General features: G+C 39.8%; 1 protein-coding gene across 1 annotated transcript in view; it reads left to right on the top strand.

Annotated features, from left to right (window-relative positions):
• The window catches only part of Brat (tripartite motif-containing protein brain tumor), a 106,296-nt gene that overhangs the window by 41,971 nt on the left and 49,731 nt on the right, over window positions 1-14,594 (top strand). The window contains exon 2 of the mRNA XM_078192929.1: window positions 182-275. The gene's annotated coding sequence lies outside the window, so the exon portion shown is untranslated. The remainder of the gene's footprint in view (window positions 1-181; window positions 276-14,594) is intronic.

A 14,594-nucleotide genomic window follows, 5' to 3' on the forward strand; every position in this document is an offset into this window, starting at 1 on the left:
ATATTGCCTTATCTTTAAAGAAATATATTTCTTTTTAATACTTGTAAATAAAAGTAGGCAATGATATGTACCATGCAATTTGAGGATATCGAATTTGGTAAACATTTGAAATTGAATTATACGTAACTGAATTCGTAATCTCGCTTAATGCTGACCTCCGTTATTCATTTTCTGATTTCAGGTGAGTCCTGTGTTATTCTCGAGAGGTTCTGCTTCGAAACACAAATAAGTCTGCAACTGTCAATTGCAAGGTTTACAAGAGTTCTGCTCCGAGGGTAAAGTATAGGTCTTTTTTTCGATATATATTCATATATTGAAAGCTCACCGTACTGAACCAGAATTATCGATCTACAAAATCAGAGTTGTTCAACAGAGCTTGCCAGTACGGGCAGCGATTTTCAACCCTCTATATCCCACCCCTGAAGGTCACCGTGCCCTCTCTTAGCTCCCCGTAGGACTTCCCACCGCAACTGCACATTATTTGACTGAAGACGGTGACAGAGATCGCGACTGTATGTTATGTCGAGAGTTAGTGAAATGGAATGAGCCATAACAACAATTCGTGCGAGGGAGAGAGGAAGATTGGCAGGAAATGTAAACCATTGCTTTTTCTTTTTTCACGTCGCTAAGACGCTCGCCCGTAGCTTTGCTCTTGCTGACGGGGCCTGTTGAACAGCTCTGATCTAAATTCGAAATCGTGGATCCAAATTTCTTGAAATATCTTGTTTCGGTATCATTTTGAAGCAATGTTATGTTCACCGAACAAACAAGATAATACGCTCGGTAATGCACTATATTGTATTGTCACGTGAAACTTTCATTTTATAATGATCTTTTGATATACAATTATAGTGAAAAATTTGTATTTCAACTTTTGTTAGAAATCTCTTATATTCCACGTTTATAATAACAATTTATAATCACATGTAATCACATTACATATGGTTACGTAATCATATGTAATATAATATTTGTATGGTACCTATTTAAGAACAGTACAAAACCAATTTTGTAATAGAAGGCAGAAAACACTTTGTATTTAGCATAAAACAATTAAGAATGCACAATTCGTAGTTAGCATAAAGTTTCGCGGTCCAATTTATCGAAGTATGACGAAAGTAGATCGAGTTTATTGTTTCAAAAAATAGCAAAGTATACCTTCGAAAATAGGCCGAGAAAGGGGAATAACCCCTTAAGTGCATCGCGGAAACACCCTCCAGTCCGTTGAACCGTTCGTTCTTATTTGCATCGACGCACAATGACGCATTGTCTTCCGCTTCATCAGGGACGCGAAACAGTCTTTCGCCGCGGCCACATATTTTCCCATGTAAAAAGTAATAACGTACGCAAGGATGCTTTATTACGTCAGGGGTACGCGCGTTGCATATCGCGCGGCCGTTTCCATAGTCCCAACGCACCTCTTGCTCGACAAAGCGCCGCCATTAATTATTCGATGCACTCGCGTAGCACTCTTCGCCTGCATTTTGCATCGCGAACGATTCTTAACACGTTCGCTGCCGAACCCGCGCGCCACGGACGAACGCAGAAATTCAAAGAAATTTCTGTGCGCTTATCAGAAACAATTGCGTACTTGTTACAGTATTTTCATCGCATCAACGAAATTTATGTAATTCGTTTTAAATGCATTTTAATTCTCGCATATAACTTATGTATTTTAATTTATTCATAAATTTTGGATTTATGTATACATCTGTTATGAATATATAGATTCGAATTCTCTTATATTTATAAATTTTATATTTTTATATAATTCTATATAAAGTTACATTTAATTTTTCATAAATATAATTCTAAAATTCACTATACAAGTAAATCTAACTGTGCTCATACATTTTTTGTATAAATTATATATTTTCATATAATTTCATTGAAATTCGTATTTAAATTTTATTATGGATCATGATGAAGTGATAGAGAGAAACGTGCTTATTCTTGTACGGTTTCTTATAGCAGTAAACAACCATAAGCGGTTTGAAGACAATTTAATAAAATCGGATTAATTAGAATGATTTTTAAGTAGATTCTCCTTGCGTTATGAAATGAAACAAACTTTTTACGCAATTCCGTATTTACTGGGTCATTGTGACCAAATTATGCGCGGATAAAAAGCAAATTCAATTTTCCTCGCTTCCTGCATTCGTAATAAAGAGCTTTGAGCTTAATTAAGTCGGTTTTTAAATTCTGAAATTCTGAAACCACATTGTTGCATATAACTCTCCGATTTGCATGTTTTACCATCTATCGAACAATTTACAAGGAAAACTGCTATTATACATCTCCCCGTAATTTGTAATTCTAATATACATCTCGGATCATATTCCGGTTTAGAGAGCGCAATAGAGAGCACAAGTAAAAGTGCAAAACCAAAATGGATTTTAAACTACTGATGATTACTTGAGCACGAGGCTTAGGAGGCTATTAAATCGTTAATATCTTTCTATGACTTAACTTTCCTGATTGCAACGAGTCTCGTCCTTCTCTATTTGCTTTGTCTACACGGATTATCTAATCCGATGAAACTGATACAATAATCGTTTTCCCCAGCAAGCATATTACGTTATGTAATAAAAGTACTAGAAGCTTGTAAAGAAAACAGAAAGTATTGGGTCCTTATGTACGCAAATATTTTCGACTAAAATTTTGTTGGTATTATCATTATTGCTATTATCTTAGCGTACTTAATTTTTTAAATAGACGGCTTCAAGGTCAGATCAGGTCTCGCGCTCTAGATCCGATAGATCCCGGACGCGCTACGGCGAGGGTTAATCGACAGCTTTTTCCATTCTAAAAATCGTAGAACACACTCGAAGGTGACTGACATACACAGCTGTTGTAAACACAATGGTTGATGGTCGCGCGATTGGACTCAGCGTCATAACTACTGAGTACACTGCGTACATACAAACTAGGCGCTACTCGCATAGAAAAAGTTCTTTCAACACAAGCTCATTCAATAGTCTTTAGACTGAGAAATTTTTGGTGTTTTCTCTCCTTTTTACGTAATGTATATTCCCGCGGACCGGCCGCGTCAACGAGCGACAAAACTCGGCCGATGCACCGGCGCTTATTCTCCTTAATCATTGTGAGGCAGGTCAGTGCACCTGGCGAAGATTTTACGGCCTTGCACGACACGCCATTTACTCTTCGCCGCGGCGCGCGCGTCGCGCCGCTTTACGCACACAGGGCCACTCCGCATCGTAAGCGGCAGGATCGATTAATCTCGCAATTAACGCCGGCCGGCATCGCCGATGAAGCTGCTCGTCGTTCCTCCGCGTTATCGTGGAAATTAATCGGCCCGTGGAACTTTCGTATTGTTTCGTATTGTTCGCCGCGAGCCGGTTTCGCTTCGCGATGTCGCTCGCGTAATTGTCCCGATGGCAAATAGACTCGGCCCGGCGTTGGATTATGCAGAATCGTGTTTATTAACGCGGATAATATTTCATAGCGCCGCTTCGCTGCAAATGAGGGTCCTGCATTTGCGAAATTACGGCGTTCAGTTTTTATGGATGACCGCCCCTCGACGGATGACAGCAAATTTTTCTTTGCCGTCTCCGAACTCGCTCTCATCCCTTATCCGTCGGATCAATATTATTTTAACCGTGCAGAATTTAATCATTTCTAGCACTGAAAGTGCACAAAATTAATTTATACAGCTAGTGTTTTTATGACTGAACTTAATTTTAATTTGCGTTTGTCAGAGTTTTTGAGAAATTTCCTTCGGATAAGTGATGAAATCTAACGAATACCATTTTATTCGACGCAAATAAAAATTTATCCGAATATTTTACTCGAACAATTCTTTATTCGAATATATAGATATCTGAAAATTTAACATTAAACGTTAACATCGTACGTTGTTGCGAATAGTTTTACAACGTGAAAAAGTTATCGCATAAAAGAGACAGATCATTTGATATGGGCAGCGTTTAATCGTAACGGAGGGTTTCATAATTGTAGGAAAATGTATTTCCTTTCATTTTCATCGCGAACCTATTTCCTATAGGTGGTATTAAACGGATGAAATTGTTGGCGGTCGGTCATATTTCCAGCGGAGATGAAGACGTTACAAAAAGGGTATCAACGTTATTACCTGAAACTGATCCTCGAAAGTATTGCAGCCATAAATCATAATTAGACTGCGGACTTTTATGCAATTTCATGCTTTTACGACGGCCGACAATAAGACCCCCCGGTATCAAGCAGTAATCTCGCTCCTTTTTATTATTCACACTTAAGCCGAGAGCGACGGCGAAAGATTTTCGAAATGTTCCTAAATTTTTTTACTACTGGATTTATAACTAGATTTCGAGATTAGCTTCACTTTCCTTGAGAAACGCTGCAACTTCTGCGAACTTTTCCAGGGAAACCTACTAACGATGTCAAAGTCAAACCTTGCAGCTTCATTTAAAAAGTATTGGAGAACGTGTAGGAACTTTTTTTTTTTATACAGGAACAATGATGCTTTCGAAAGCTAGAGTGATCCTAATGTTATCTCTGAAAACTTCGCTGTAGTCTTTTAACCAGTGTTGGATATTATTCGAATACAATTTTATTATAATAGGAATATTTCGAATGAATTTATCGAATCAACTTTTATTCGAGAAATATTTCGAGTAAATTCCTAGAATAGAATTTTGTTCGAAATATTTACTGAAATAATGTAAAGAGAAAAAGTCAGGTGTCCCACTTACTTTTGTTTTTTAAATTTTGGTTTATTTAGTAAATGTCGACAATATTTCGAATTGTAAGAAATATAAGAAATTGTTCCTTCTCTAAACGTGATCTCGACTGATTCAGGAAAATATTATCAGGCTGATAGTCTTGTAAGATACGGGAAAAGCCGCTCTCGAAGCCTCGTAATGTGCTTAGAAATACTTGTTTGCCGCTTCTGTCGAAAGAAATTTTTCGTCGAACGCGCTTGATCGACGGAAGCACGAGAGGATATTTTCGGTAATGTTGTGTCCGTTCCGATGAGTATAGCTCGACACTTAATTGGAGGCAGCTCCGGAACTTATTTACGGTGGTGCACCCGTGGCGCGTGGGACGCGAACCATCGATGCTGAAACTTCTATGGAAGAATTAGGGTGGAAGAAATTCCGCCGTGAAAGTGACCGAACCTTTACACGTTCTATCGAACAATATCCGACAAATGGCATACCACTTCGCACATTTGAATATCGAAGTTTGATGTTGCTTCGATTCAATCGATACGCTTTCCGCCACCAAGATTCGCTGATAAGGTACGCGGGTGTAAGAAATAGCCTCACGTAAACATCGTATTTTTCTGTCGTTTGCTGGATGTTTTCCATGAAAACACTGTAACATTCTTCGGCGACTGAATTTCACTCCGTATATCACTCTGCATTATTATTATATTGCAATGCATGTTTGGATATATTTCTATACACTGCAATGCGGTACTATACATATATTAATTATTGTATCATATTTAAGAACACTTACAAAGATTATTAAACTGCAGATTTGTATGCAACATAATAACTATTTGCATCAATTGCAAGGAACAGAAATTGAATAGACAGCACTTTCTATTTTAAATTGCCCCTACTCAATTTTGTTAAGTGTAAACTACATTTTACCGACTACTCCGATTAAGCAGGAGTTTAGTTAAAGTAGATACTATGGCCAACAAAAAATATTGATGAACCAGAAAATGGCAACACTTTGAAATATTTTCAATTTTTAGGTAATGAATCTTTGTACCTGCGAAAATCTTATTTGGCACATAAAGCAAACCATTAAAGTAAGAACTGTTTAAAAGTATCCAATACAAAGAGAGAAATATAGATAATTTATTTAAACTATTATAAATTTTTCGAAACATTCAAGAATATACAGTTAAATTAGAATTAGTGGCACAGTGTGTTTTAAGATAAAAGGAGACGGGAGACGATGTATTTGTCGAACGTCCAGCAACAATAATGGCAAAGAAAATTCGAACGTTGAAATTTCCATTGAGAAAACACCCACGCGAGTGTAGGCGACGCTATCCGAAGGCTCGCAGTCGCTCTCGACTCCCGTATATCGCTATAGGACGATCATAGTCTTCTTTTTCTTGGTGCTCTCTCCGCCCCTCTCCTTCTTTTTCTTCTCTTTCATCTCGGTCTTGTTCTTCGTAGCTTTCTTCCTTCTCTTCTTCTTCTTCTTCCTCTGCTCTGGCTCACGGAGCTTGGCTGTTGCCCTGCGAACCCTCGGTCATCTTCTTTTTCACCCTTTTGCATTCCCCGAGGCTTGAGAACGCGGAGTCTCTCTCGGGCGCACCTACACTTTTAAATCCGATCTCTGCTAGATCCCTTGACCGCAGGAGGTTCGACTGTCTTCCGTAAGGAAGACCACGGGTTTCTCTAATGGTTCGCTCCTTCTACTTGACCGTCTAACGAGCTTCGCGTGTCGCGAGGATTTTCTTTCGTTCGATTCTTTGTCTGGCAGATTGGAAACTTTTTGGTGGTCGGCGAACACGGCGAATGAATTCAATCGGATGAAACCAATTTTCGGTGACGGGAAAATTATCTTTTTCTTGGCCTTAGAATAATGCCGAACCAGATGAAAATTTTAAACCTTTGCGGTCAAGGGCTTCTGAAAGTGCTAGAAATATTTTCCACGGAAACATTAAATATCGAAGACTACGATGCTGCGACAAAATGAACAATATATTCTGATCTATCGTTATGTAGACCGTAGAATGACAAGCTTATTAATTCTTCAACAAAGTGCAGTTCTGTGCGTTGGTTTTCATTCTGAACGAGTTAACCGTGACGATTGAATATTAATAGTCATGTTCCGTGCTAGATCTAGATTAGACAAAATTTTATTTTCCTGTGCAATCGAATATTCTGCTAAATAATATTGAGAGAACATGTGCATACGTTCGAGACAAGTAACTTAGAAAGTTCAAAGCTTAAAGTAACTTTCATTGTTGCTAATATTAAAGTGAAACCTGAACAAAATATAATATACAAATATACGAATATTATATTTCGTTAAGTTTTTCTATGAATATCGTTAATCATGTAAAAGTTGCCTCGACTCTATAATTATTCACGCCACAGTACATCGTTCCAAGAACTTGATTACACAACTCGCTCGAATCTTAGTTTCAACGTTCACGCCACGCTTCTTCAACATGATTCGCCGTAGGTTCCTAAAAATCCACGCGAGTTACAAGAAAATCGTGCCAGAAACGTAATAACAGGAAAACAAACATGCGTAGAGAATACCAGAAAATGTTTAATTGCGTAGCGGCGCTTGGATTACAGAAGGCAACCGCTTCGAAAGTTCCACTTAGGAGGTATAACAATTCTATTCACGATCCGGTGACTTTGGCGTTTGTATTTGCTCAAATTGGTCGGGTCAAATTGTTAGTTATCGAGTCCATAAACTCTCTGTGTTTATTCAATGATTATAAGCGTGTGTTTGCGTTAATCGACTGCAATGCGATGCCGCGAAATACCGTGGCCGATGGTTTATTGCCCGCCGAGGGAAATTTTTCGGAGGTATGGATGCATAAATCGCAGGCCCGCGGTGCACCGGCGTGCACAACTCACTCCGGTATAAATTGCACCCTCCCGGTGGTTAGCCATTGGAGGTCTAAGACTGCATCTCACCGTCTACTCCGCAACCTGTTCCCGTAGAAGCTCGCGATACATCACTGCTCTTCTACTTGTTGCTATTCGATCACTGCTGACCGACTTGTGCGTGCAACTCCCTAAACACTTTTGCATTTTTCAAATTTCAATGTCGATGGTTGTTTAGTCATTGATACCGTCATTCGACATGTAGATTTCGGCGCAGTTGCGGTGTTTACATGGTTCTAGAATGCAAGGAGACACGCGTTATTAACCCTTTGCACTCGAAGCCATTTTTACTGAACATATGAAATCATTTTCCTGGTTGATAATATTTCTATTCTATTTAACGAGATAAACTTTTGTGCGCATCAAATTGATTCTTGCGACTCACATCAATGGTTCCACTTTTAACAATTTTTTAAACTTACGCTTTGTTAGTATGAAAATTATTTCAAAAGTCGATTGAACAGTTTTAGTGGTGCCTCAGAGTCACCATTCGAGTGCGAAGGGTTAATAAACCGCGGCTTCTATGCAAATTTCCATTTTCATTTTTATTTTGCCTCTTTTGATGCGTTTGCAGTTCCAAATCCGGGATTTTGCTGCTTCTACGTTTTTGTATTGCTTTGTATTGTTTTTCGTTTAAATAATTTCAAGATATATTGTTTACGGTTGCTGTATAATCCCAATATTTATAATAAATTCATTAAATAGAAACTGATCATGAATTGCGACATGATCCAAAATTGAGATATCCACTTTAGTCCATCGGTAGGAATTCGAAACGTCGCGATTGATCCGCGGAGAAATATGAAATGGCGCTCCAATATTTGCCCGCTTAGCTCCAATAACGCGATGATCCGAGGATTTTTAGGCTGTTCAGAAGGGCTCTGTCGGGCGTTTCGCGTATCGCACAGTCGTAATACACAATTCGCGGCACGCAGCGGCTACGTGACCATTCAAGGGACGCGTGTAACCCCCTAATTCCTCATGGTGGTTGCGCTCGACCATGTAACCGGGCGCGGAACGGCCATCCGGATTGCAACGGACGGTCTTAATCTTTTACCGGGAAATATTTATGGGGACCCCCGGACGAAAGGATTTACATTTACGTCGCGGTACACGGCCTCAACTGTTGCTTCCCTCGCGTAAATATTACCATTCCTCTTTGTCTGGCGGTGCGACGCGATGGTCCTGGTTATTCATTTTCACACTCCCTCTATCCGCTGCCATTTAATATTTACAATTCCTCGAATATGTAAATCACCGTTCGCCGACATCAAAGCGGGACGCGCTCGTGTCCGCGGGCGGCTTGTCTACGTATAAATTCTATATTTAGTGAGTCACAGTTACAGATACGTGGGTTCTATCGTTCTCGGCTTCGAACCGGGAACCAGTTTCTGCCCCGCGTTTCTGCCTCGTTTCTGCCTCGTTTCTGCGGCGTAACCGCGCCGAGAACTTCTTATCACCGGCCAACCGAGGCGTTTAAAAGGCCTTTTAGATTAGCAGCGACTCGCCGGTCTTTTTGTTCCATAAACGCTCCTAACTGTACTTCACTCTGTACCCTCTATCGCACTTGGCAGGAAGATCGGCCGATCGTTATTCGAGAGCTGCATTGACTTCGAGAGGACTCGCAGGGTCTAACTGCTAGCTGTTAGTCGAACAGCGCCATTTTTAACCCCTTGCGCACTACCATTACTTTTACAACTGCGTTCATTAGCACTTCTTCGTTCTTAACCTCTTACATTATACTTTTCTTTTTTATTGCAGCCACTGAATAACACTTATTTGTCGCTAAGAAATTCCCGAGAGAAACAGCTGACTTATATTTCTTAAATGTCAACATTTACATAATAATTGCGTAAATAAATACAGGGTGTTCAGAAAATCGTGTTATAACCGGGAAGGGAGCGATTCCTCGCACAAAACTGAATAAAAAAAATGGAATGAAATTATTTCGAACGGAGCTTCATTTCCGAGAAAATTCAGTTTGTGTATTCGGCTTGTTAAACCTCATTGTATCTAAGTGCACGCGTATCGAATGAATTTTTAAACACGATTTTCTCGGAAATGAAGTCCTGTATGAACAAAATTTCATTCGATAATTTCTGCTCAGTGTTATGCGAGAAATCGATCGCTTCTCGGTTATACCACGATTTTCTGAACGCACTGTATATACGTCGATTGTTAAAATGTTCCGAACATTTGTAGGCCAAGACGAACTGAAACGTCGAATGTAGGAATATAAATAATTATTATGAAGAAACTGTTGTTGTCCGAACAGCGCACGATCTAGTTCAGGAACTAGTAAATAATGAACAGTACTTATTGACAGAAGATGCGCGCAGATTGGATTTGCAGTCGCTTTTGTTGGTCAGAGTTTTTATATCGGTTTCAAAGCGCGTAAACATTTTATTTGTTTATTATGGAATTTTTCCGCGACCTCGGTCTAAATGTTAACGTCGAGGCGTAGGATTATTCCGTTGACGCAATTCGCGCTGCATCGAACGCCAGTTTTTTTGAAATCAACATTTCGCGTACGAGTTTTAATGCAAGCCATTATCCTACACAAGAGCAGATTAAAAACATCGACGGACGCAGCGGAATTGAAATGAGCATAACGCATTCTTTTATCTGACCGACGGAAAATGCGTCGATCACTCCTACACGAGGAACGTGAATTTTCTGTTTCACATGTAATTTGATAAACAATTTTTGGCTGAATTTGGTTGAATGCAGCCCTTTCAAAGTAATGTTTGCACGTGTAGTTCGAAGGCGCGTTGTAGCCAGTTTAAAAAAAGAATCGATGCAGTTGTTTCAGCCAGAATCTGTATGCAATTTTTTTCGAGCAGATACGTTCGCTAAAATATCAGTTAACTACTATTACTCGCTGTAAAAGAGGAAAGATTATCCGACGGGAAGTACGAGAAGGAGATCGTTATTGAATGACGATTAACCTTGTTCTATAATATACGAGAAGGTTAAGAAGTTTAGCCGACTGAGGAAATTGCGAAGTTCCCTTCACTTTTTTATCTCCATCTACGGATTTTAGTCTAATTAATCGATACGCTAAAATTTCTATTACAGGAAAGTGTATAATATTTTAAATTTGTAACCGTAACTTTCACCGGACATTAATTGAAATTTTAATTGATCCGTTAACCGGCCTTTCCAATGGAATGTTACTAAAGCCAATAACGTCAAAACATAAGCATTCACCTAATGCTCCTTCTCAGCGATAATACGGCACTATCCTTTCCATTTAGATCGCATTGCAACAATGATTATCTGAGTATTTTTTAAAATTTACGCAATTATTGTGCTTCGAAGCATTCGAGCTCGTCCGAGAGAAAATCACGAGCTACGTCACTCTGAATTCCAGCAAACGTGTCATATTTTTATCCGCTTGTCACATTTCATTTGTACCTATTCGGTTGATTCCATTTTCGTTCGCGTCCATCACGATTGAAATAAATTCATATTTTTGGCATTCGCCACGAGGCAACTTCGTTTCATTGTGTGCGTCCAAAGGGTGTATTCACCTCATCCATGACATCTCTTCTTTCCTCAGTCCACCCACTTGCCAGCACCTTCTTACGTTTCGCAAAGCGCAGACCGCAAATCTGGATGCCTCCGCTATTGTGTCACCGTCTCGAGTTACGGTTCAATGAAATCTTTTCATGCCGCTGCGGCCGCGGCACCGACTGTCTTAAGTTTTGCAATTTCCGCGACACTCTATTACCTCGATTAGCATTAACCCTGCCACTCTAATTGCCAGGTGGCACTAGAGGTCACGTTCACCCGCCAGACTCGCCGAATAATTCTTGGAAATCGAACAATTCCCACGTTTGCCAAAACAATTAATTCTTACATTTTGACAATCGAATAATTTTGTACACTTTGTAAATCGAATAATTTTGTACACTTTGTAAATCGAATAATTTTTACATTTTATGAATACCACGCAATATAAGAATGAGAATGAATCGCAAGTGTAGACAAACTATTTTATACTGATTCTCGTGCACTGTTGAAAGGTGATAACACGATCAATCCACGATAAAACCGCAATCCAGAGAAGACTCAACCATTTCAAACTACATTTGGAACTAGGAAACGAGGATTAAAAGCGTACGAGCATTAAATAAGTAATCGTATTAGAAACTAGGATTACCACTCGCGTCTCTACGAAATGTTCTTAGATTTCACGTCGACGGGACGTTTTTTTGCAGCTCTTCCTGCAACTGTGCGAAGTGCACGTACCAGACGTATAATTTGTCTAGTTTGCAACGGATCGGAACCGAGAAGCGCGGCCGAAGTTTAAACCGATCCGAATAAATAGAAATTTTGCTGGAAACGGAGCTTTACGCTTGATTCGTTCCGCGAGAGTAATTGAGCTGCCACGAAGCGCATCACGTGATTCACAGTCTTATGGCGGCGGAGATGCGAGCGGTTCGAGATACTGCACGGCGAGCAGAAAGAAGAGGCGGGAAACGAGTGGATCGTGGACCAACATCTAAATCGGCGGCGACTTACCGTGACGTTGATTCGTGTCCGCGATTTTTGGGGTTCGCCGCTCGCTCGGTGCTCTCGTGCGTCGAATTAGGTCCCCCGTGCTCAAACGGGTAGCCTTCGGGATACAATTTGCGAGGGAGTAATTTTGAGGGGGTCGTATTTGCGTCGCAGGAGTAACTGCGGGTCGGCATGCGATTCCACTGTTGCGATTTACACACATTCTGCAGGCCAATCGAGGATGCAGAAGTCAGTCGACTCTAGGCGAGAAAATTGATGGAAGCAATCGAAACGCAAATGCGCTGAAGCGAGATCCGCAGTGTATTCGTCGAAGAGGAAGATTGCAAAGTGACTTCATTTTGCTGCTTCTAAAAGCTTCGTCCTCTGCAGGGGAAACGTCTTCTAAGAGCCAGCTAACTGTACCCAGAACATCCTAAGAACTATTTAAACTCAATTTAGGGAAACACGATTTTTAGATAAAACGTTCCCTGGTCTCTCGAAAGCGTTAAGCAAAGCTAATAGCATTCGTGTTTACTAAACTCGAGGGAATCAGGATCCGGCGGGTTCTAATACCGAATGTAAATCCGTTGAAAGCACTTATTACAATGGATCGGATGGTAATTTTAATCCCTGAAAGGGGGGAGGGGCAGGTATCCTTATTAAATGAAAAGTGGCGAGAGTGCCGTGACGAACTTAAACTTCAGGTGTCCCATGGGTTAATACTCGACCTTAAAACCCGCCGAGCGTCAACCGTGTCCTATAATCGCACCTTTTGAAGCAACCGAAGGGATTATACACCTCTCGTAAACTACAAAAGTATAGACTGTTTTTTTCGCTGATGTATAATTTTAATCCCTGCATTTCTCTTTCTTTCATTAACTAAAGAAGCTATATCGCGCGATCGAATTTGCATACAGACTTTTCAATGAAACTCAATCTCGGGGACACGATAAAACCGCTAACAATTGTTTTAATGTGATCAATTTTTGATTTCTAAAATATGTATCGCTATAATCTTTTATGAAATTTCCTTTATACAGTTTGATTATTTTCAATGTTTTACTTTATATTTTCTTTAAGGCCGCTATTTATTACTTTATGAATAAGTAAATACATTCAAGTATCTATACAACAGATCAACGTCATACTTATTTATTTCCTCTAAATAGAAACAAAATTTTTCCGTTTTGTTTCGCTTTGGCCTCGAATCATTGAAAACATTTTATACGAATTTATTTTAGATTTCACTGAAACCAGCAATTTAAACAGCAAATTGCGACTACCCGTTTTCGCGAATAGACGCGTCAGAAAAAAACAGCCAACTGGTTAATCGACGAAGAATACAGACATCGGTTGTCAGTCGAAGATCACAGATAACGCGGTATTTTAGGCTCGAAGTGAAATTACGCCGCCGTCGGGTGGCGCGCATCCACGCCGGTGTGTTTTACATGGGAATGGTTCGAACGTGTCGGGCTAATCCGGATACGCGTGACGCGTCGTGCAGCCCGCTGCTTCACAATAGAATGGGACAGTGGGTGCGGACAGTAAACGCTCGAGGGTGGACAACTTCGAGCGCAGAAAAGTATGCTGCTGCTCGATCGCGAGCTAGGATTCATCGATCATAAAGGGCCACCTATTGTTTGCGAAGAGCCGCGTTTACATTGCCGCGGTTTCCAGCGCAGGAACACACACACACGCGTTTCGAATTTTCCGCGCCAACGCAGTGAATGCGCTTGTCGGTTTGTGTAATCAGCCGAATTGTTTACTTGTAATTAGAACACGAACTTTTTCGATTGTCTCTCGATTTCTCCATGGTTCTACGGAAAACTATGCGGGAAGAATTCGCGACGATTTTCGATTGTTATCAGCTGATCTGCCTGTGTTAACATTTATAAAGTAGTACTATTGTAAACTAGAATTAGGCTTCATTTAACTAAATGATTATTTCAATGATAAATTATCTGTTACTTGGATCTTTAAGTAAAAGATAAAAAATAGTTATTTATCATTTATGTAGATTAATTATTATTTTCTAATTATTCAGCACAGCGCGTTGAGCACACGTCATACTCAGGAAATAAGACAAAAAAAAGTAGATTTTTATGTAATGCCCAAATTGTTTACGATCGCAAGAGACAAGAGCTAACTAGAAGGATCGTAGCTGTTTGAAATTTCATGAAAATTCGGCAAAGATACGAGAGAGGATTCGATTATTCCTAATTGGCAAATTGCAAATGAGGGGAAATTGAAAAAGTTGGAAATGAAATCTATTTGGAGGTTAATCTGTTAAAACGAACGAGTTTCCAGCCATGGCTGCCGATACAAACGAGATTAATTTTAACTGAAAATGATGTGACATAAATTTGCATAATTGTATTCTCTCTGCATTCATATGTATATTGTATATGCATAATTGCGTTCTATCGACCACATTATAATCGCGCGGTCGTTCACAGTGTACTGCAAAACCAGTTG

Source organism: Augochlora pura, chromosome 10, assembly GCF_028453695.1.
Source record: "Augochlora pura isolate Apur16 chromosome 10, APUR_v2.2.1, whole genome shotgun sequence".
NCBI lineage: Eukaryota > Metazoa > Arthropoda > Insecta > Hymenoptera > Halictidae > Augochlora > Augochlora pura.